Source organism: Aedes albopictus, chromosome 3 (assembly GCF_035046485.1).
Source record: "Aedes albopictus strain Foshan chromosome 3, AalbF5, whole genome shotgun sequence".
Taxonomy (NCBI): domain Eukaryota; kingdom Metazoa; phylum Arthropoda; class Insecta; order Diptera; family Culicidae; genus Aedes; species Aedes albopictus.
In genome coordinates, this window is record NC_085138.1 from 263499147 (window position 1) to 263524878 (window position 25732).

The window sequence follows — 25732 nt, forward strand, 5'->3', positions numbered from 1 at the left end:
ATGGCAGTTCAGTTGATAAAATGACAGTTCCACCCGAACAAAAAAAATCCCCATACAAACTTTGAATGCATTCTAAAAATAGTTCCCGGACTTCAAAAATGATGAAATTTTGGATTTCGATCAATTTTCGTGCGGAGAATCCGAATCTGAAATAATCCGGATACCCCTAAAGAACCCAATTGTGCATTTCAAGGTTTCTGTGTGTTCCAGAGGTTTTTTTTTGTTTGTATTAACGTGTATTTTAACTTAAATGCTAATTCTACACTTGACAATGTTCCAGAGGTCTTCAGGAACGTTAAAGGGATTTTCAAGGGGTGTTCTAGAGATTCAGACGGTTAAGGGAGTCCCAGGTGGTTTCAGGAGCGATCCAAGGATTTTCAAGGGGTTTATGAGGTGCTTCAGAAGTCTTCCAGGGGGTTAAGGTGGTCTTATGGGTGTGCTAGGTGTTTCAAGGGGTGTTCCAGGGGCTTTCAAAAGCGTTCAAGGGTTTTTCAGGTACGTGGAACGGAATCGACGTGACGAATGGTTCGACGAGAAGTGCAGAACGGTTTTGGAGGAGAAGAACACAACGCGGGCGGTAATGCTGCAGCCAGAGACCCGACAGAACGTGGAACGTCACAAACAGAAGCGGAAACAGCAGATCCGCCTGGAAGAGGCGGAATGCGAAGAAATGGAACTGCTGTGCCGTTCCTAGGAAGCACGAGAGTTCTACCAGAAGCTCAACGCATCCTGCAACGGCTTCGTGCCGCAAGCCGGAATATGCAGGAATAAGGACGGAGACTTCTTGACGGACGGACGTGAGGTGATCGAAAGGTGGAAGCAGCACTTCGATTAGCACTTGAATGGCGGGGAGAACGTAGACACGGGAGACCACTGTAACGGAGGAAACGACGACGCCAGTGCAGTGCAATGGAGGACGGAAATGAACCAACTCCCACGCTAAGGGTAGTTTAGGATGCCATTCATCAGCTCAAAACCAACAAAGCAGCTGGTAAGGATGGTACCGCAGCTGACCTAATAAAGATGGGCCCAGAAAAGTTGGCCACCTGTCTGCACCGGTTGATAGTCAGGATCTGGGAAACCGAACAGCTACCGGAGAAGTGGAAGGAAGAGGTAACCTGCCCCATTCACAAGAGAGGCGACCATTTGGAATGTGAGAACTTCAGAGCGATCACTATTTTGAATGCTGCTTACAAAGTGCTATCCCAGATCATCTTCCGTCGTTTGTTACCTAAAACGAATGAGGGAAGCTATCAAGCCAGCTCCATCGACGGCCGGCCGACAACGGACCAAATCTTCACTGTACGGCGAATACTCCGGAAATGCCGTGAATACCAGGTCCCAACGCATCACCTGTTCATCGACCTCAAGGCGGCATACGATCATGCATACGACATTATGGACTGCGCAGAGCTATAGAGAATCATGGATGAAAACGGCTTTCCTGGGAAGCTGACTAGACTGATTAAAGCAATGATGGACGGTGTGCAAAAATGCGTAAGGATTTCGGGTGAACTATCCAGTTCATTCGAATCTCGCCGGTGACTGCGACAAGGTGATGGATTCTCAAGCATACTCTTCAACATCGCTCTGGAAGGTGTGATGCGACGAGCCGGGCTCAACAGCCGGGAAACGATTTTCACAACATCCGGTCAATTCGTGTGCTTTGCGGACGACATGGACATTATCGCCAGAACATTTGGAACGGTGGCAGAGCTGTACACCCGCCTGAAACGCGAAGCAGCAAAGGTCGGACTGGTGGCGAATGCGTCCAAAACAAGGAACTTGCTGGTAGGCGAAACCGAACACTACCAGGTAATGTGACGATAGACAAGGATACCTTCGAGGTGGTGGAGGAATTCGTCTACCTCGGATCCTAACTGACGCCTGACAACAATACTAGCCGTGAAATACGGGCTCCAGAAGAAGCTGCGGTCGAAAAAGATTCACCCATGCACCAAATGCACCATGTAGAAAACGCTAATAAGACCGGTGATCCTCTATGGGCACGAGACATGAACCATGCTCGAGGAGGACCTACAACCACTCGGAGTTTTCGAGCGACGCGTGCTAAGAACGATCTTCGGCGGTGTGCAGGAGAACGATGTGTGGCGGAGAAGGATGAACCACGAGCTCGCTGCACTTTACGGCGAACCCGGCATCCAGAAAGTGGCCAAAGCTGGACGGCTGCGGTGGGCAGGGCATGTTGCAAGAATGCCGGACAACAACCCTGCAAAGTTGGTGTTCGCGACGGATCTCGTTGGCACAAGAAGGCGTGGAGCGCAGAGAGCATGATGGGCGGACCAGATGGAGCGTGACTTTGCGAGCATTGGGCGTGACCGAGGATTTATGAGAATTTAAATTCAATGGAAAGTATAAGAAGCCAGTGGATCTACACGTTCTCTGGATATTTTTCAACTACAGTAAAATTGTACACGGAAAAACAAATGAAAATAGAAATTCATTTGTTTTCCTTGGACATAGTCTAGGCTTCGATTCCGCCCGACGATAGACAAATGCAAATTGATGCAGGTTGTTCTCAGTAGGAGTAGTCATTGAATGCCGGGATTACTAGTAGTTAAACATTACATCAAGAGGGAGGAAAATAAGAATTATTCAGAGTTATAATCATATTACAAGACCACAAGAAAATGTCGGCTGTTGTCGGCATAGTTTGCCTTCATTCGACCGATGGACAGATATTTGCCATTTCTTGTAATTAGGTATCGCTCTCCATGTCCTACCATTTGGAATTCCATCCATTGACGTTGCTGTTTGCTGCTGGCCGGGTGGCGTTATTATCCATGGCACAAAAGTGTTCACCCATAACCATTAATTCCTCCCGTTTGGGATATGGGATATGGTGTAAAGGCAAGTGGCACATGCCTGGCTTTGGTCAAGTGGCTGGACATTTTCTCTAAAACGGCTTCGTACAGTTGTGCATCGGATTTGCACTCATAAATATGCTTATGCAGACCGGAACACACGTTGCACGGTACACTTGTTTTCCTATTTATGCGCATTCGGTATTGTGTGGTGCTGGTCGGAAAATCATATTGACCTCGCTCCCATAACAAGCAATGGCAGCTGAGGTACGTGTATGTGTGTATGTATACATGCAGCGTAGGTGTGTGGAAATGTGTTGTACAAAGTAGCTCGGCTTTGGTTCCTGTTTGGGGATAAAGCGATCCCATGCTGCCGTACGGAGGACTCGGGGACAGTGCGGCTGTGTGGATGCGACTGAAAACAGGATGTGGTGCAACAATTGGCGAAGACCATGGCGACAGCCATTGTAATGTGAGGTCACGCAAAAATTTTACCTTGCTTCAGATATGCTGATTTTGTAGTTTTGCTGTTTAGTAGAATGGATGGCTTCTTTTGATGTCCAAATATTTTTCCGGGTTTCACGAGAATGTAGAGTAAAAACCATAAACTGAATTCTTTCAGTGTAGTTGCCTTAGCATGTTACTGAAGTACCAACGCAGCACAATTTTGTTACTATTTTACAGGGTGTACAGAACTGCAGTAAATCATTGCTGTACCGAAATGCTGACTGTGCAATTATATTATAAGTTACTCTATAGATTAACGGCTACGCAGTCCTAGGGTTCAAAAAACTAGTTTTATTACTCACCCGACGTTTCGCTACGGGGATAGTGCCTTCCTCAGGGGGAAACTGCAGTAATTAGTTGTTGTTTTTTTTTAACAGTTTTGTCTTTAAAAAATATGTCTGATTTATTTAACTTGTCTGATTGATTTAATGTCTAACTTTAACTGTCTCGTTTTGTGTCGCTTTTTACAAACAGGACCAATCAGTTCCAACAGCTTCCCGGTGATGTCCAGTAAACAGATTGATCTGTACGCCAAGGACCATCAGATGGCTTTCCGTATTTAGGCAGTAGAACCAATCTTTGCCTTTTTTACTTCATGTCATGCAGACTTTTATGAACATACCAGAGCAAGCGCGTTCACCTTGAGCGACTTTGCTATTACGATGAGTTTCTTTTTTCTACCAGTACGGTACGGTATTGCTGCCGCAGATTGAAAGTTCTGTCTCGGTGTCTAGGTCGTCGACAGGTCGCCTTTGCTACCCTCCATGTGCAACTATCCACTATGCCTGTCGATGGCTTTCGGTTGTGACCATCTTCCTCCATACTGAACCCTGTTCTGAAACGCTAGTTGGTCGGTCATTATGCGAATGCCCATGCACAACCCTCTACTCCGAGTTAGGATTCAGACCAGGACTTTAAAATATTCCTTTTATGATGGACTATGTAGGGGAGAGTGGGTAGACTTGATCCCTTTTTTTAATATGTATGTAGGGGAGACTGAGGAGACTTGATCCCTGGGGAGACTTCCCAAGTAACCAAAAGTTCAGATAAAAGGGTATTTTATAAGCTAAGCAGCTTGTTCGAGGTCGCTCATTAGCCTTCTAAGCAGCTTCATTTTTAAGTAATTTTGGAACTTGAAAGTTCACATAAACACGCTGGATAGCCTTCTAAGCAGCTTCTGACAGAACTTTGTCAAAATTTATGCAGAAACAAAAATGTGTTTTTCAGAATCACACCCTGTTGGTGGGGGGGCGGGTGTGATTCACGTCTGGAAATTGCTACTGATAATTATAATTTCACATATGTCGCTGCTATGTAGATTTGAACTGGATTCTCCTCCGACTTACCGCTGCGCTGCTGAAGACACTTGACAAAGTCAAGCTAACTTCACTACTGTACAAATGTGCAAAACTAGCTGCCGACAGAAAATCGATTCAAGTCAGACTTTAGCTGCTTATCACTCAATCGCAGCTATAGTACTGTGGTAGAGCGTAGGGCTCTCACGCAGAGACTGTCGGTTCGAATCCGATGGGCGGCATTTTTTTTTTGCTCAAGCCTTTTTGATTTTTTGATTTGATAAATTCATATTTGTCTTTTATTCGTGTACGCTTAAACAGTTGTTTTCTGTAAAAGTAATAAATTTAATCTTCATTGAAACACAATGCTACTGAACTGAACTTCTATGAACTTGAAAGTTCCGACAAAGTTCCGACATAGCATCTTAAGCAGCTTTAAAGTTCCGCGAAGTTCAGATAAAGTTCCGAATGGAACTTTCTGGCTGCTTAAGAGGCTAACAATTAGCCTTGCCGGAACTTGTGACCGAAGTTCCAGCAAGGCTCATCGTTAGCCTCTTAAGCAGCCAGAAAGTTCCGTTTGGAACTTTATCTGAACTTCGCGGAACTTGAAAGTGCATTTTGTCATGGGAAACGGAACTTTTGGTTACTTGGGTTGTTCCCCCCATATTTTCTCGGAATTAAAAACATTTTTCTTCTAGCATAATTTTTCCAAAACTACTCCTGGACAAACGACTATGTTTTGGCTACAAGTGATTTCGATTGTACATTGCATTATTTTTTAACGGCTGATGGTTTGTTTTCAGTCCTTCAGAAATCTTTTAGGCGATTCCGAAAAATCTCAATAACTTTGTGAAAATTGAACCAAATCGTGTAAAAATTTCACAGCACATAGTTTAAATAAAATACTTTTAAACTTGTTTATCCAAATAAGACTGTTGTTCACATATTTTAATTAATTCAGCTTAGTATACACAACAGTGACATGGGGAGACTTGATCCCTCGAGGATTACACACACATTATACATGTGAAAAATAAAATTCTATTCGAAAGCCTTTATTTACTTGGAATTCTAGTCTATTCAACGATAAAATGTGTCAGATAATTAGTACTTTAGTACAAACCAAAAAAAGGGGGATCAAGTCTCCCCATTTTGAAAATACGGCATATCCTTAAAAATCCAAGGAAATCTTATAATTTCAAACACTCAATATTCATCGAAAAGGGGCCCATATAGCCGAGGCGGTAAACGCACGGGTATTCAGCATGACCATGCTGAGGGTGACGGGTTCGATTCCCGGTCGGTCCAGGATCTTTTCGTAAAGGAAATTTCCTTGACTTCCTTGGGCATAGAGTATCTTCGTGCCCTGCCACACGATATACACATGCAAAATGGTCATTGGCAGAGGAAGCTCTCAGTTAATAACTGTGGAAGTGCTCATAGAACACTAAGCTGAGAAGCAGGCTTTGTCCCAGTGAGGACGTTACGCCAAGAAGAAGAAGAAGAAGATATTCATCGAAAATACAAGAAAACTCGAAAAGAAAATGAATAGGAAGACTCTGGAATGATTTTCCCTTTAAATAAACCATGTGCTGAAAGGGGGATCAAGTGTCACCCATTTTTGAAAAATACATCATAAGACATGCCTCCATAAAAACACAGTTTTGAAAACTTTAACAATAATTTAAAGGCATTCTGCTGTGTATTAACTTGTAATACATGTTTACCTGCCATTTTGTACGGAAATCGGATCTAGTTTTGTGTTTATTCTTAAAGTTTCAGGTAAATTAAGAAAAAGGGATCAAGTCTCCCCAGTCTCCCCTACCGGTAACGGGGTAACTTTGATAGTTTATCAGCAAATTTTCTTAATATTTTTCCAAATAGTTGTATTTTTCCTAGTTTTATATTTTTTTTAAATAAGTACTGGAGTATCAGTTATCAATTGCAATTGAGAGATCCGATAATTTTAAATATATTTGGAGACTTTTAATATTTCATTGGCGCGAGAATCATACATATTTTCATTTTGGGGTAACCTTGATAGTGCCCTGAAAAACACATCAAATCCTAAAAAATCATCACAGCTTGAAATCTTAGTAGTATGAACATGATAAAGGAAGCCTTGTGGAATATATTAGATTGATTCTTTATAGTAGGATTTTTTACTAAATTCTACATATAAAAATGAGTTGGTTGAGTACTGACTGAAAAACACCGTGAGTTTAGCTATCAAAAATCATTATCATTGTAAACAAATATTTTCAACTGTACATCAACATATAATCTCATGCTATTCATGGAGAATTCTCTTTTTTAGGTTGTTTCCGAATGTTTTATAAACAAATTTTGAATACAACAGAATTAACTACATAAAATTCAAAGGCATTGCATACTTTTAGGCGTTTATTGGTGTATGAAGATTTATGTCCCAATTTACCTAATTTATTCCAGTTTGTAAAAGGCCAGATTTGGAATATTCTATGATGAATCTATCGAGAATAAGAGACCAATCATTGAAAAAATAGTTTGAATAAAGTTGTACAGCAGATTGTTTGAAGGGGTTTACAAATGACAAAAATATCAACAATTTTTATTTTTTGCCCAAAAAGTTTAATATAAACTTGATTTTAATGAAAATACCTTCAAAATGGACTTTGATATGTATAGTTTTGATTCACGTTTGCCTTTTTCTTAACTGATTGAAGGAATCATAGTTATAAGATAAACTATACCATGCCTGTCGCACTATCAAAGTTACCCGCATTATCAAAGATACCCCATTTTACGGTAACACAAAACTAGATCCGATTTTCGCACAGAATAGCAGGTAAACATCTACACGGTGTTCAATAAATTAGGATACACAGTAAAATTGAATTTATTTCCCATCTGTAATTCAGATTTGCAAAGTGAATGTATTAATTGAGAGCTCACTTAATACTGATCAAATACAGTATATGTTTTGATATAAGCTGTCCTTTATCCTTTTGTAATAATTGCAAATGTGCCTCAAGTTCCTTTCGGCTGGCACGCACATATTTCTTTGGTCTACCTATACACTAAGAAAACTGATCTTAAGAAGGTCATAAGTTTGTCTAATGAAATTTCGACATAAGAAAAAGTTTTGATTTCCATAAGAAATTCTTATGATATCATTTTATAAGACATCTTATGAAATACTTTTGCGCAATATAAAACAAAATCGCAACCTGAAATCGAACCAGGGAAGTCGAGATCGGAGAACGCGTGCTTTACTCATGCGCCCATCGACGCTTCGAAAATTGGGAGGATTGGAGTGCAATAATAAGTTTGGATTTTCGGGATCAAAGTTCCATTATGATTTTCATAGGAGCCTTCTTATGAGATTTTTCATAAGACCGCTCTAATGAATTTCTTAAGAAATTTTTGCCTCAGTGTAAGATTCAGATTGAGGGAAATACGGAGTCATTTTATCTTGATCTTTAAAATTGCTAAAATTGTCGCTGTATCTGTTTTAATGATTTTTGTTTTGTAGAAAACAAAGTTCCCTCGCAAACGGGCGGCGTTCAGAATGGTGGTGCTACAAAGAAGTAGCCACTTAGCCATTAGTGAAAAGTGATAGCTCGGGTACGTTGGACCGCGCGTCGTCGTGTGTGTGAGTTTTTTTTTATTTTTTTTTTGTATCTGGTGAGTTTGTTCCTTGTTGCTTCTTTGTTATTTTCTTTCTGTATGTGGACTCTATTTTCATTATTTTATTTTTTCATTATGTGTGTATGTATATTTTAAACATTTTGATCAAATTTGTATATTTCGTCACAATGAGTGTCGACTTCTTTTTTTTTGACAATGTCGAAAGTTACATCTTGAAAATTATATCTTCCACTTTGTCTATCATGTATCTGTTTGTGTATGTTTCTCATACTCATCTTTCGTGTATTTACACTACAAGCATTGCAAAGTTCAAGTATCGGCGCAAATTCTCGCTAATCACATTTTTTAAAAACAAAAATCCTATATTATTGTACAGTCCGCTACTGAAAGATACTGGCCACTGTATTCTGTTTTTCAATATGTTTCAGTAGTATTTTCCCTAATAAGTCCGTTTCGTCACAATTGATGTCGGCATAAAATTTTGTCTCAATATTTCGTGTCCATAGTATCAAAAGCAAGTAACATTTTATACTGGTTTACCAGTCCTCTTAATTGCGAGGTGACGCAAGATAAGACTTTCTCTAAATTCCTATTAAGAACTTTCAAGGTTTCACCATTCCTCCAAACTGTGAGGTGGCACAATTCTGTGAATATATGTTTTGTGTATGCTCATGGTTACATAGATTGCAACGCTTACCAAAGTGGATCCTGATTTATGTAACTACCAATCCCTCCCAACCAATAAAAACTCTTTCCCGTGACAACTGTGGAGGGCACAGTAGTATATATAACCTCTAGTGTCTAGTAGCAACGGTTGTCCAACTAACATTCTTTCCCTTTCCCGGTTGACCGTAAGGACGTGGCCGGCGCCGTTATTGACCTATTAAAATTCGAGTTCTCGGAACGTGTACATTGAAGAAGGTGTGCTAATCCCAGCCCCATCTATTGGTTCTCCGTGTAATTCCGCTAGCTCTAGTCAATCACGAAGTAGCAACTACGAAGTGTACGGTCACCAATGCTCATGCCCATGCTCATGTAGAAAAGCAAGGCTGCGTTATATCTCAGTTTAAACCATAATTATCTTTTCCAAAACTTGATTATATCCCTATTGAGGCAAATTTTAACCAAAGTTGGCTTTATATAATGTATTTAAGCCTTTTTCATAGATTCAAGCACATTTTGACTAAACTTGCAAATTTATCGCCATATCAACACTGAAATATCAGTGTAAATTTTGACGTAGGACTACGTCTCTCTTTTCTATACCGGGTGTCATTCTAAATTTTCAGAAATCGTCCGCGTTACGTTTAAAGTGGAGATTTTGAGCTTTAATAACTCAGCCATTTCTTGTTGAATTTTTCAAAATTTTGGCACCAATCGATTGCAAATCTTTACACCAATTATGTCCAATAATCATATTTGCTGTTTTTCAATAACAAACTATTGAAAAATTGGGAAAATTGAACCCATGTTTATTCCAGCCAATCATGATCAAGCACATTTTGGATGCTCCCGTCGAATAAAAAGCTACTGCTTCTTCGCATCTTCCTTTTTTTTGAGGGACGAATGACCTTCGGGTTAAAGTCCCTCGAACCCAACAAAAGAAGAAGAAGCATCTTCCTTCATTTGCCTTCATCGTCTCGAGGTGAACGCATCGAACGAGAGCTGCCCACTTTCTTCGTTTGCGTTTTCCCTCATTCTTCTTTGGTGGCCGTGTCGGCTCGGTGTCGGTGGTTGTCGGCACCGCGGTGCTGTTGCACATTCACCTTCTAACCCTCTACCGCGGCAGACCAAGGAAGTGTTTCAAAAATCGGATTGATCGACGGTGGTTGCAGAGGCACCAGCAAAATACACAGCTTTCACGGAATGATTGACAGTAGCGCATTGTTAACCCGACGTTTCCACTAGACAGAAATGTCTTGCCATTTTGCTGGACAGATGTGTCATGACAGAAATGTTTTCTCGCTGTTTGCATGGAAAGCAGTGGTGTTCATCATTTCTGTTACGTTTTCTCTTTCTGGCATCAAAATGGCAAGACATTTCTGTCTAGTGGAGACGTTGGGTAATAGCATCAGAAATCGCATCCAGGGCAGCAAACGGCGGGTCAATTTTCGACGGCGTTCAGCATTCAACACGGAGAAATCCAGTACGCATTGCGTGGCATGATGAATTCGTGTCATTTTCTTCAAAAATCGTCCAATATTCAAACGGTTCTTTTCAGGACCATCGAAAATTATTCCTCAAGAGTTGTGAATCAGAAAATTATCTCATTCCATCGAACAGGAAAAGTGGGGTGTAACCGAAAAGTGAAAGATTGAATGCTTGATGGCCACGCAATAATGATGATGCCGGCCTCCAATGGTTCCATCCGGAATTTAGCAACGCTTTATCCTATCCGGACCATTTTTCGTGAAACATTGTTTAATTATAGCATTTTCAAGTTAAAATGATCTAAATCTTTCAACATTTTGGTTACTTTATTCGTTACATGAAACTTTTCTCATTTCTCGGTTGAAAACCCGTTTCAAATTCAAACGTCTGGTGCATGTGGGGCGGGGCATGCAAACGAAATAAACTGGAAGCCAGCCAAATGGGAGGAGCTTCAACTGCTAATCTAGGGTTATAAAAGCTGTGCCCTCTGTTTTCTTTCGTCATTTACGTTGGATCAGTCAAGGAGGTTGGCGTCACCTCCAGCCCGGCAGCAACACACACCAACCCAGCGACGACTCTGCTCGGCCAGGAATCTCATTCACGGCAGCAAGCTGCCGATTAGTTTTCGGAGGCTTCCAGAATTCAACGCGGAGTAAACCAACATGACATGGCGAATTCATCAAAATCGTCCATAATACAAACGGTTATTTTCAGGACCACAGAAAACCTTTCCTACAGAGTTATGAATTGAACCTCTATCGATCGAGAAAAGCTTAGTGCAATCAAAAGTGAAAGACAGCTCCGCTTCTCAGCAAAAGTGCTTTCCAAATAAGACCATTTAGAGTGAAACATTGTTCAATGAAAATTGGCTCATTTCTGGGTTGATTAATCGTTTGAAGCGTCTGGGTGCATGCGGGCGGGGCATGCAAACAAAATAAACTGGAAAGCCAGCCAAATGGGAGGAGCTTCACCTGCTAATCTAGGGGTATAAAGGCTTTGTCCTCGGTTTTCTTTCGTTATTTTCGTTAGATCAGTCAAGGAGGCTGGTGGCGCCTCCAGCACACACCAACCCAGTGACGACTCGGCTCGGCTGGAAATCTCATCCAAACGAGAAGGCGGCGGGCCAGTTTACGACGGCTTCCGGCATTCAGCATGGAGAAAACCAACACGCATTGCGTGGCATGGTGAATTCATCAAAATCGTCCATAATACAAACGATCCTTTCCAGGACCACCGAAAATCTTTCCTACAGAGTTATGAATTGAACCTCCATCGATCGAGAAAAGCATAGTGCTATCAAAAGTGAAAGACAGCTCCGCTTCTCAGCAGAAGTGATGGTCGGCTCATTAATTTATCATTGTGAAAACCTAAACGTATTGCGTGGCATGATATTTTCTGTGTAATATCGTATATTATTCAAACAGTCCTTTTCAGGACCATCGAAAATTATTCCTCAAGAGTTGTGAATCGAATAATTATTTCATTCCATCGATCCAGGAAAGTGTGGTGCAACCAAAAAGTGAAAGAATAAATGCTTGATGGCTCCGCATCAATGAGGATGCCGGCCACTTATAGTTCAATCCGGAATTTATCAACGCATTATCCTATCCGGACAATTTTTCATGAAACATTGTTTATCTCTAAAAATATTCAAATATAAATGCTCTAAATCATCCAATATTTCGGGGACTTCATTCGGTTAATGAAAAATTTTACATACGAGAAATTTTCGCAGTTGATTAATCGATTCAAACCGACTGGAGCATGCGGAGCGAGTCATGCTAACGAAATAAACTGGAAAGCCCGCCAAATGGAAGGAGCTTAAACTGCTTATCTACACGGTCAGAAAATTCACACAAAACTGAGCTAAACTGGAACAGCTCAAAAAATGAGTAAATTGCATTTCCAGCGATAGCGCTGGCCCAAGTGCGTAAATCTCATCAGTTTATGTCGTATAATATTCTTGCTGATGTGAAGAATATTATACAGCTTAAATTGGTTGGATTTTTGTACTTGGGCCAGCGCTATCGATGGAAATGCAATTTACTCATTTTTGAGCTGTTCCAGTTTAGCTCAGTTTTGTGTGACTTTTTCTTAGCGTGTAGGGGTATAAAAGCTGTGCCCATTATTTTCTTCCGTCATTTTCCTTGAATCAGTCAAGAAGGGTTGACGTCACTGGCACTGGCACGCCTATCGTGCTGACAGCACCAGGAATCTCATCCTCGGCAGCAAGCGGCGGGTCAGTTTCTGGTGGCATCCTGCATTTATCGCGAAGAAAATCAACACGCATTTGTGGCATGGTGGATTCCTGCCATTTCCTTCCTAAAATCGCCAATTAATCAAACGGTCCTTTTCAGGATCACCGAAAATTAACCTCAAGAGTTGTAAATCAGATAATCAATTCCGTCAATCGAGAAAAGTGGGGTGCAACCAAAAGTCAAAGATTGAATGCTTGGTCGCTTAGCAACAATGATGAACACACAGAGGTCGGTTCACTCAACAATGAGCTAGATCTACTCAAATTTGTATTCATCCCAAGGCACACCTAAAGTGAGCAAGTGGGGCCTTACTCATTTTTGAGCAAGTGCTTCAAAGCCAAAGCAGCATGAGTAAGCTTCACACATTGAAGCGTTTCGTCACCATTCCGGAAGAATGAGTAACCGTTACACATAAATGCGTATGCTTCGCTTGCTCTGAAAATGTGTGATAGTTACTCATTCGACCAAAACAATTATTTTTTTAAGGTTTTTGAATTAAAATCAGTAGTTTCATTTAATTAATAATTAATTTATTACTATTATCAAAATTCGAGTAAAAAAATATAAATTCCTTGGACGAATATGTCGTCAAATTCGTGGCGGTTCCGCATCCGGTAATATCGTGTTCCAGCGAAGCAGTTTATCAAAAGTCTTTGGTTTATCGCCTAAATTAAATAAAAATATAATTGAACAACTTATTTAAATTGATTTTTAATTTTCACACATTCTCCCGGATTCGCAACGATGCTCCACAGTGAGTAACTGTTACTCATGCGAGTGCGGAGCAGTTTAAGCGTGAAGCCAGTCTCTTACGGTTCCACACTGAATTTAGCAACGCATTATCCTATCAGGACCATTTTTCGTAAAATATTAGGGGCTAGGATAGGATGTGACAACAGAAATTCGCCTGCCTTGATATTTTTTCGTTCGATTTCGTCGACAACGGAAATCCAGTGCTGCCACTTTTCTTTATTCCAAATCTTTCAAACGATTTAAACTTAATGATTGAAATTTGGATGCATATTTCGCACCGTAAATTATTAATTGCATCTGGAATAGCATAAATAGCAAGCAAAATTGATTTCTAATGAAAGGTTCTCTCATTTATAGTGAAATATATCAAAATTTCAATTGATTTTGCACCAAATCAAAAGTATTTATCAATTTTCAGACGTAGGAGCCACTTTAGGATATTTCACATTTGAATGCTGACATTTTTAAGTCGATAAAACTTAAATAGAAAAATATAATGATTTTGAATATAGGTATCACATGCTAAGCCAACAAACTAGCAACACGGCCAAACCAATAACAAAGCGATCTGATCGCAGCAAACGGGTATCAATTTCAACCAATCAGCGACTGGTCTCCGTTTGACAGCAAAATGGTCTCAAATCGGCTGACTACGTGACGCATCCTATCCTAGATTAGGGGTACTCACTAAACCGATTAAATTGCTGCGTAAGCCATGATTTTCTGCTTATTTGAAATGTTTCATGATTTTGCGAATGAAATAATCAAAGAATGCCTTGGTGGTCGCGACGTTTAATCAGTTTAATCAGTTTACGCTGTTAAGTGAATCCCCCTATTGTTTATTTCTAACATTTTTCGAATTGAAATAATCTTAATCTTCCACTGTTTTGGTTACTTTATTCGTTCAATGAAAACTTTCTCATAAATCGTTTGAAATGCCCGGAGCATACGGTACGGGTCATGCAAACGGAATAAACTGAAAGCCAGCCGAATGGGAGGAGCTTCATCGATTCTCGGCTGATAGCACCAGGAATCTCATCCTCAGATCACGGCAGCAAGTGGCGGGCCAGTTTTCGAGCTTTGAGCACGGAGATCAAAATCATCCATTATTTAAATGGTCCTTTTCAGGACCACCAAAATATCATTCCATCAAACAAGTGTAATGAATTGAATTGAATTATATTTCTCCAACAATCGATAAAAGTTTAGTGCAATCAAAAAGTGAAAGATTGAGAGCTACATTGCCCAGCAAAAGTAAAGTAAGATATAATTATTCTCATCCACGGCAGCAAGTGGCGGGCCAATTTTTGATGACAGAGCAGAGAAAACCAACACGCATAGCGTGGCATGATGAATTCATGCAATGTTCTTTCTAAAATCGTCCATTACCTAAACTGTATTTTTCAGGACCACTGAAAATGATTCCTAAAGATTTGTGAATCGGATAATTTAATTCCATCGATCTGGAAAAGTGAAAAGCAACCGAAAAGTGAAACATTAGCCTTGGTTTTGACATTGCAAGAACAAAATTCATTGTATAGGCCTTTTCATGTGATGGGTCCGTTATGTATTTATTTACAAAGGTCGGACAACAGCTGCTAACACCGACCTGTCATCTCCATAAAAGAACTGTCAATTGATTTAAGACGTCGAATAAATGGGCCTACTCTGATATATAAAAGTCGGAACCTCATTCCAGCCTTTGTCCTACGTCAAAATTGCGGTTATGTCTCATACATTACCCACCCCTAGTTTTTTGTCTATTAATTTAGTTACTATAATTTACTATAGTGAGATGTTAACTCAAAAGACAAAGTTTTAGACTTCTGTAGCAAGAGCAACTTTTCGAAAATTATTCTAGCGTGCCGGAGCTATAAAATATTAGATATATCTAAGGCTTATCAAAAAAAGTAGAAAAAGACATTATTCAAAACCATATGCTGCATTTGATAAGTGTGATATGACCTTCCAATAAATACATTTACTTTGAAAATCTGAATTACAGATGTGAAAATAATTCAAGTTATATGGTGTATCCGAACTTATTGAACACCGTGTATTGCAAGTTTGCAGAAATATTTTAAATTATTGTTAAAGTTTTCAGAATTGCGTTTTGATGGAGGTATGTCTTATGATGCATTTTAGAAAAATGGGTCACATTTGATCCTCTTTTGAAGATATGATTCATTCAAACGGAAAATAACTTTAAGTTATCTTGTATTTTTGAAGAATATAGTGTAACTCTCGCTAAGGCCGGCCCACTATTTACAACTTGTCTTCAAAAATGTTTAAGGTGGCAATTTTCTAAAAGTCCTCGCTAAAAAAGTAAGAAAAATGCATTTGGTTAGGTACTCAAATTGATGGACGCCCCGTTAGTTAGAGCCACAACAATTTTTGCAGACCCCTCGATTTTGGTCAAATGGTGGCTCATTTAAACCGTTATAACTCGAAAGTTTTCTCCATACATTTTCATGTGCACCGGCAACGACATGCAACATCACCCGAGTTTACGCCTGCATGTAAATATACACAAAGGCACCTGCCGCAAAATTTGGGCAAATCGGAGGTTCGTTTCCGTTTTTGACTGTTCCTCAATGATGCGGGCATTGTTTTCATAACTTTTTTAGTGTTTTGAAAAGCTTAAACCTTCAGCTTTCCATCAGTGGGTTAAGATTTTAAATTCGTGTTCGTAAACACTGCGAAATAACGCTTCATTAATGTAAACGGCCGGCACCGGGCCCAGTGCGCAAATGTGGCATGGTTTACAAAACGGCAGATACCTTTTGAAAGAAGAAAAAGACATCTCTAATTTTTTGATATGTAATGTATAAATGTACCAGCTTTCAATTGATGCAAACATTTTCAAAATTGGTGGTTGCCATCTCAATAGAAACTGTACCCATCCAAATACTGACAGTCAACCACGGTCACCCTGTATATGCAGATTACATCTCATTGGTCGTATTACGTTACTCTTACACGAGGACACATCCTGCTTCCTGAGAGTATTGTGTCTCAAACGGTATAAGATTATTTGATTTGGAATGTAGGCGTCATGCATGCATGCTAGACGGACAATATTGGGTATAATGTTTCTTGTAAAGTTTGCGGCTTGTATCCCAAGTGCAAAATAATAGTAGCGTCAGTCAGAGAATAGTACAGAACAGTGCATACATACATGGCACACATGAGATTCAGGAAAGTTAAGCTCAATGCTAAACATTGGCGTATGAACGTCCACAAGTTTGCAATGGGTTTTTGATTGAAATGCAAATAGCCACAATAAATGTTAGACATTGGAACACTTTGTCTAGATGGTAGACGTTCGGTCGGTGCTAAAGCTTTAACTGCAATACTTTTTAACTAAAAGTCTTCTAATTCAAATATTATATAACGCTAAGGTGGGAGGGAGGGGTTACACTTCGTACACAATTTCAAGATTTGTTACGTGTGGAGGGAGGGGGTCAAAAATTGTCAAATTGTAATATTTGAGTGAACTCTAAATGAAACGTCAGAATGTTGCAGTTATCAAACTTCTACTGTATGTTCTCTCGAAAAAAAAAACGGAGTTATCCTCTTTTTAATTTTTGCTTTTGCCAGTACAAACAAAATGCCATTTAAGGCAAAGAATGGATATATTCAAGATGGAAAAATCGACATATTTATACTGCTGTAAAATTTCAACCAGCTTTAAACCAGTTTTGTGATGGTTTGATGTCTCAAAGTTTTTTGACAAGGGTAATTTTACTACATTTAGTTACATTCTTTGGTATCCTTGTTAACTTTAAAAACTAACTGAAAAAAATATCATTAAGCTGAACATAGATAGCATCGTTGCCATTATTTGGAACGAAAGAATGTTTCTGCAAATAAACAATTTTCAGTTCAATTCTGAATCAACTGAGCATTTGTTCACAATACATTCTACCAGCAAATCATTGACTATTCAGCATTATTGTGTGTTTAGAGAAGAAAACGAGAAAACCCTTCGCAATTTGATCTCATTCACTTAATCCCAGTACAATTTGCATAACTGATTGTACGTTTGATCATCCGTAGACCATCAGTCGTCAGTCAGCTCCCCGTCCGGACGGGGGCGATAACAATATGAACAACAAATGGAACTCAAATCAAACGATTGCGTCTCCAGTTCAATAAAAGAGAAAACTTTTCCTTGTTAGACGAGATTAGCATTCCTGGTCGCTACTACCGTCGTCATCGTCGTCGTTATCGTCAGCAGTTATGCAATCGATGTCAGGATGAATTTTGTACAAGATTGCGGAATACAAGTCTTGAGTAGGTAGCTAGGTGCTTTTTTTCGGTCTGGATATTCTTTGGTTCCAAGTATGCATATAAAAACAATATGCCGAACAGCAGCACACAAATCAGTGCAGAGTCAGAAGCCCCAGTTCATAGATTCCGCTCTCAAGTTGTTCACTGTAGTACGGTATCTAGTCAGTGCAGTGGAACCTACTCGATTCGACAAACAGGAAGCTTCTACCTCACGTTCACGTTATGTCTTCGAGACGGAGTTGTTGGGGCAAAAAACCTGTGATACCTATTTCTTTCGTGTAAGAAAAAGCAGCAGGAAATGAAATCTGTTGATGCAGGGGATGCTCTCGAGACGGAAAACAATCAAAACGGTAGTGGATGCTGCACTCAGCTTCTTCACTGGAATAAAGTAGCCCAGATACTTCAAACTCATCAAAGACTGGCATTCCCCAATTTCTTCTGTGTGATGCTCGTGGTCGTGGCGCTTGGAGTGGTTTGCATTCTGGATTTTCTTTTATCATTATTCAAATTCGAGTGGGTTGCTGCAGAACTGGACTTCACGACCAGGGAGCCGAAATTCTGTAACTAGCTCTTGTGACTCTATTTGCATTTTGAATAGCATGAACATTATCATTCAGAAATTTTTCAATACTGAAAATGGAACCACTGCATGTTTACCCGCCGTAATAAAAGATGTGCAATTTTAGACGAATGCAACGCTTTTGTATGTGGAATGTATCTTAAACCTAAAAAAGCAACCAATCTTTTTCCAATGATTTTTGTGTGTGTTTAGTTTAAGGTTTTGTAGATAATTTGAAATGAACTCAGCAGATTGGAAACTGATATACCACTCAGTGCTGAAAAATTCATTTCGTCATATCTAAATTCAATCACCTATAACTCATTTTAGAAGCTCAACATGAGAATATGGTATATGAAAAACTTGCGCGGCCAGACCAGTTCTGCAAGAAAGTCACGGAAAAAACGCTATTTTTCTAATATTTAAGGTAAATGTTTTTTTTCATTCAATCAAAGCATAAATTGGTCAATTAACATCTAAATTGACGACTCATGCAAAATATTTCGTTTTACCAAATCGAATTTGATAGTTTTAAGCGATTCGGATTCAGCGGCCCAAAATCTGTCAGAGACACATAAGTTTGCTCTTGAGACAAAAAAAAATGTTGCGCTGTGATATCATTTGGCATTTTTCAAAGGTAGTCCGTGACATTTACCGTAATCCGGGGTCAAATTGATCACTTTAAAACAACTTTGCGGATATCATTAGTGACAATTTAAAAATTGCCAAAAGAATTTCTGTTAAATCAGTACCCAGTGGATCTCCATTAAACCATGTGACAGAATTTTGTTTAACAAGTTTAAACTTTTAGTTAAATTAATTCAAAAATCAAAAAATTGAGGATGCCACTTTGAGGCGAAATTGATCAGTATACAATTAAGCATCGGTTTAAAAGATAAAAATCGTTATCCACTTAATTTTGCTCTTTTAAACCCAAATAACGCGTCAAAACTCTTACAAATAGTGAATTGGACACTTAAAATGCAAAATTAATTAAAAAAATTATTATTCAAAAAATTAAAAATTGAATGTAAGATGACAAAGATATCAACAAATCACTTTTCCATGTTTTACGATAGTGACCCCAAACTTTTGGCCGATACGCCATTTTGAGGGATAACCCCAAACTTTTGGCCGATGACATCAAGAGTTAATTTACTCAATAACTTTTTATCTAGATTTTTTGGCTTAGTTCGGTAAAAAGCAGTTGAAAGCTAATAGAAAATATGTTATATTGCCGCTCTCATCTTAAAATTTGGTCGAAACAATTTCCAGCGACACTGCCGTAAGTTTATTTGCATTTTTTAGAAATTTTGGCAACTTTAGCTTAAGTTTACATATACACTTTTTTGAAAATTTTTCATTTGAGTCATGTTCAAAGTTACTTTGACTTATTATGTTTTGAATGAGACCGGGGGTTTTGAAATCGGACGCAAATTGACGGAGATATGGGCCTAAAAAATGACATGTTTTTGAGGGGGTGACCCCAAACTTTTCATCGGGAGTGTATATTTCATGAAAACACAGAAAATTACCTATAAATAAATAAAAACGTTCTATACCGTTCTATACCTTACAGAAATGGTCAAATTTAATTGTCTATGGAGCAATATATAATTTACTATGGATACACCGAGTTGATTTGATGCACGGAGAAATCAAACTACCTAATTTTTGGGTCGATTTTACTCAAAGCTGAGTATATTGAATAAACTAGTTACCCAAAATTAGGTTGTTTTCCCTCTTTTCCTCACCGATGTTGTCAAAAACAAACAGAGATGCATCTACCCAACGGGGGTCCTTGAGCCCAATAAGCCAATTTTGGGTAAATGCAGGTTTACTCAAATTTGGGTTGAATGAGGGGGGGTCTTGGGTTGAATTTACCTACTCTTAAGTAAATGTTTTTGCTGGAGGTGAAGGCAATTTACCTAGTGTGAGTTTAATCGATTTACTCAAATTTGGCTTATTGTGCCGAACTATGGGATTGTGTCAAAAGAACTCAATTTTGGGTAGTTTGGCGGCTCCGTCTGCAATCGCGCACTATTATTTACGTTTTCGCAGTCGTGAAAACTGGTGCGATAATCACTTAGTGGTGAGCTAAATGCGTTATATAAGAAAGCAAATAAATAATAGTCCTGTTCAACGACGTAGGTTGAACTTGCTCGAAGTTGCTGCATCCCGCTCTTACCCGTTTAATGACAAATGGATAAGAGCAAGATGCAGCAACTTGTATGACTACATCCAGAGATGGTATGGCTCCTCAGTGCAAAACATGAGAAGAGAAAACATACACACACATGACTTCCCACGAGAGCGAGAGTGAACTACGCAACTTTTTTCACACACAAACAAGCCACTCATTCTCTGGCATCCATCAGCGGTACACTCAAAATGAGTGCTCAAAAAATGTTAGAACAAACATGTTTTTTCAGTTTCCAGTTACAAAATGATAATAGCATGTAAATGATAAATGTTGCCGCACCCACTATGCGAAACGATCAGTCCGATTTGTCAGTGATCCAACTGACCGTTTCTTCGCGTACCGATTAATGGTCAACCAGGTGACCACTACAATGACACCAACGGAGCTCGTATTGCTCATGGATGCGAACAATAGTCTGGTATCTTCGAGTATCAACTGAACAATCTAAACGTGAATTATTAGTCGTATTTATTTGACGGAGAAATTATTATAATCAGGTATACTGTCCAGACATTATTATTATAAATTGAATTGGAATTATCAGGATGAGTGTAACATGTGAATTAGCATTACATATTGTGAGCTAAAATAGCTATTTCAATGTTTAGACAGCATATCATTCGGCCCACTACTAGACAGTGCTCATCATTAGGAACTAGGGGTGTCCAGTAGGTAATGTAGCTCAAAATAATCTTTGCCCTGAATTAAAATGATTTTCCGTTTATATAGTTGAGCTAAACGGTTGTGGTTAAAGTTACGAAGCCTAGGAAATCTGTTAGAATACCTAAAAACACAGAAATGTAAGTATGATACAATTTCGGACAGCCTATCAAAACTTAACTCGTAATACATTTGCAGCTTTAAGGTTGCACAGTAAGGCAGCTATACGGACTGTGTTTTCCTCCCACGCTTCCCCCCAATAATAATGTTTAGTCATTAATGTTCAAAATTTCATTTAATTTAGTACAATTAACAATAAGATATAGTAGTTAAGTGAATAGCAGTAAAATTAGAAGTCTTATACTAGAAATGCTCTAACTATGTCAAGAGGTAACCAATCAAGCCTAAATTTGTACCACTTATAGCTAACTAATTGAGAACTACTAGTATTCACTAACATTGAAAATTTGAGGATTTTTGGTTCACTTTATAAAAAGTTACAACTCATTGAAATTTTTTAAGTTTATATTTAAAATTTGCATGCTTTCAAAAATTTGCAACTAGCGCCGCCTAGCTGCAGAAACTTCAATCAAGCGGTAATTATTCTGAAAGCCCTTGATCTACCACCAAACAATATTTCCGAGGACACCATCTTTCTAAAAAATCAGGATGTTGAAATATGTGAATTTTAAAATTTGTTTGCCATCTAGCGCCGCCAAGCGGTGAAATCACGAATCCTACGGCCCATAATCTGAAAGGCTTTGACCAGCTGAACAACTTTGCCAAAGAAACCAACTCTCTAAGTAATTAGGATCCTGAGATATATGAGATTGAAATTTTGTTTATGTCACATCTGTTCGTCTGTGATTTATGTGATATCTTAGACAAGCAGATGCAACACTGACAAAATTTCCATCCCATATATCTCAGGATCCTAATTACTTAGAGAGTTGGTTTCTTCGGCCAAGTTGTTCAGCTGGTCAAGGGCTTTCAGATTATGGGCCGTAGGATTCGTGATTTCCCCGCTAAGCGGCGCTAGATGGCAAACAAATTTTAAATTTCACATATCTTAGCATCCTTATTTCATAGAAAGATGGTGTCTTTGGGCAATATTGATTAAGGGCTTTAAGAATAATTACCATTTGGTTCGAGTTTCTGCAGCTACAGGGGATAGACAAAATGATCGGAACAGGTAAAATTTTCACTTTTCAAAAAATGTTCAACTAGCTGTAACTTTTCGAAAAGTGTATCGAATATTCTCAAATTTTTACTGGAAGTTCATCAACTATTTGTGTATCAGTGGTTCAAATTTGGGAAAGACTGGGCCATTTTCCACGAAGTAATAAGGTTCTTGGAAAAGGTAAAATTTTCCGATAGCCAACTTTGAGCTATTATATCTCCGGATTTAATAAACCGATTGCGATGATATTTTGACCATTCATGACTTATATTATAAACTCTGAAAAACATATGACTTAACATGAAATTTCAAACAAGAGCAAAAGTTATAGCGATTTTATTTTTCTCACGATTTTTTAGCAAATTGGTCTATTTTTAATATGCATTCCATTACTTTTTCAATTTGTTGGCGGCTATTTTGTAACTTTCCTTCAAACCACATTTATATATAAGTCAATTAGAGGGAAATTAAATGAACTATAATTTGCATCTTGAATTTTGGAACGATGTTGAAGTTTTGGATGATTTGGTGATTTATTAGAAAAATAATCTAATCGTTATAATTTTCTTCCGTGTTAAGAATTTTAAGTTAAGTCAACTGTTTTTCATAGATCATTGTATAAGTAATAAATGGTCAAAATTTCATTGTATTTGGTTCATTGAATTCGGAGATATAACAGCTCAAAGTTGGCTATCGGATAGTTTTACCTTTTCCAAGAATATTTATAACTTCGTGGAAAATTGCCCGATCTTTCCCAAATTTGGACCATTGATACACAATTAGTTGATGAACTTACAATAAAAATTTGAGAATATTTGATGCACTTTTCGAAAAGTTACAGCTAGTTAAACATTGTGTGATAAGTGAAATTTTTGCCTGTCCCGATCATTTTGTCTATCCCCTGTAGGTGGCGCTAGTTGCAAATTTTTGAAAGCATATACATTCAAAAAGTAAACTAAACATTTTCACAAGCTGTAACTTTTCATTAAGTGCACCGAAAATTCTCAAATTTCGACCACTATTTCCTCAACTAGATTGCTACAAGAGGCAAAAATTTGGCCTTGATTGGTTCACTTTTCACGTAGATGGAGCATTTCTAGTAAAATACTTTATACTTCCCTGCCGTTCATTAAACTACTATCTTAGGGCTAAGTGAACTAAATTAAATAAAATTTTGTACATGTGTAACTAATATAATGGTCTTTGATTACTATTGGACTTGACCAAAATAATTCCAAAGGACAATTAGTTACAGCTTCTTGAACTTATTTTTAAACATTTCAATCATTTACAAGCTTCTACTAATTTGTAATTAGTGCTTCATAGTTACGAAACGAACAAACTAGAAGCCCGTGACTTACCACACAACTTTTCCGAAGAAACCACAAAATAAAACAAAATTCAAACTATACATCAACTGTAAGTCCTTGACCATGACCAGCTTAAGAATCTTACCAAGCACACCAACACTGTAATTAATCAGGACCCTCAGATATATGTGATGGTTATTTTATCAGTGTTACGTCTGCTTGTCTTTGATATCACAGGATTTGATACCCCTTAGCGGGTTTTGGTTCCACTGGCATGCTTCTGGTTCAACAAATGCTCAAACAACACTGATCCCTTTGACCACTCTGCGTGTGCATTGAGTTCTGTTTTTTCTGCGTGCGCGCAGAAATTGCGCACTGGGGTTATGACTTGCGAGCTTTTACTGCTCTCACGCAGCACTCTAGTCACCCGCACAAAACTCTGCGTGAGAGTAATTACAGTCGAGTCTCCTATTAGACACTGCCACCCACGTTACGCCCACTCCAATTTCTCAGCTGTCTTGCATCCAATCCAGCTGATTTTATGACTGCAGTTAGTGGTTACTATAGGCTTACCACATACACAAAATGAATTAAATTGATTAGAAGACAGCCAGGAAAACGCGGTGGGCGTAAAGTGGGTGGCAGTTGTTTAATAGGAGACCCGACTGTATGTACATTTTATTGTGCGTTTTTTCTCTTTCTTTTTTGTAAGGTAAATGAAACTGCGTAGTTCAGTGAAAGATCAGTGTAAATGGGCGCAGTTTCTGCGTGCCATGCCATCCCTGCTGAAAAGGAGAAACACTAGGCCGTCCCTAGTTTTGCAAATGTTGGAAATGTTAGAAGTTCAATGGGTCATTCCATACCAAGTGTACACACCGCGTGTTATCGACCATCACGGATTTTGACCAAATTTTGTTGGAATGTTTGTTTAAATGGAGGAAGAAAAAATCCAAATTTTGGTGCCGATCGGATCACCCCTCGGCCCATGGCAGCACCCCTCGTCTTTGCCAATACATGAAAAATCCAAGTTTTTCCTTCCTTTTCTTAATTTATAGCTTTGAAACTATAACATATACACATTTGTGACCTTCGGCTTTTTTGAAGAAAATTGTTGGAGGAATCCAGGAAAAATATTATTTTTTCGATACAGTGTTGCTAAACATGTTATTTTTTAATTTTAAAATTTAAAATCGATTTTTCGTCAAATGAGTATATTTTAATTTCAAAAATTTTAACTCCATCGTGTTTATCATACATTTTCCAATCGAAAAAGCTTAACTCCCCGAGGTCTTTTTGGCCGTTCCAGAGATACAGCGTTTTTAAGCTTGAAAACCGTTTTTCTCTAATATATAAAATAAGTCCAATTTACAAGTTTCGCTAAGAAAACATTATTCGATGCAATTTAAAGGTGATTTGGGCTGATTTTGACCAAGGAGAATAGAAAACTATGTAAAAATAATAATACGAGAGTAGACCTGTGCGCCGACTATATTTTGCTCGGCGGCGGCGTGAGAGCCATTTTTGGCCGGCGGCGGCGGCGTCATCGGCGTCACGCCGGTAGCAGCTTTCGGCGGCGGCGGCGGCGGCGTGAATCGGCGTGACCAAAATTTGACCATATTTTCAAATTCAATTTTCGAATAAAATACTGATTTTGCTATAGTTCTTTGTTTTTTTTCTTCTCAGAACCTTTAGAAGCTATCAAACTTGATAATAAGGTCAAACTATTTTCACTAAGGTATCTCCGAATAATTTCAGGGAGGAATCTCATAAGGAATCCTAGGAGGAACCTGAATGAAACTCCTGAAGGAATCCATCCTTCCTTTTAGAGATCCCTGCAGAAAATTTTGAAGAAATCCCTGATTGAAGCTTTCGAGGAATTTCAGAAGGAAATCCAGAACGAATCTTCGAAAGCAATTCCAGGAGGATTCCTTAAAGTAATTCAAGCAGGAATCCTAAGGGAATTACTGCAGAACTAACCAAAGGAATTCCAGGAGAAATCCCCGACGGAATCCCAGCGGGAATTTCTAAAGAAATTCGAGAAGGAATCCCCATAGGATTTCTGACAGGAAACAACGAAAAATATCGAGAAGGAATCTCTGAAAGAACTC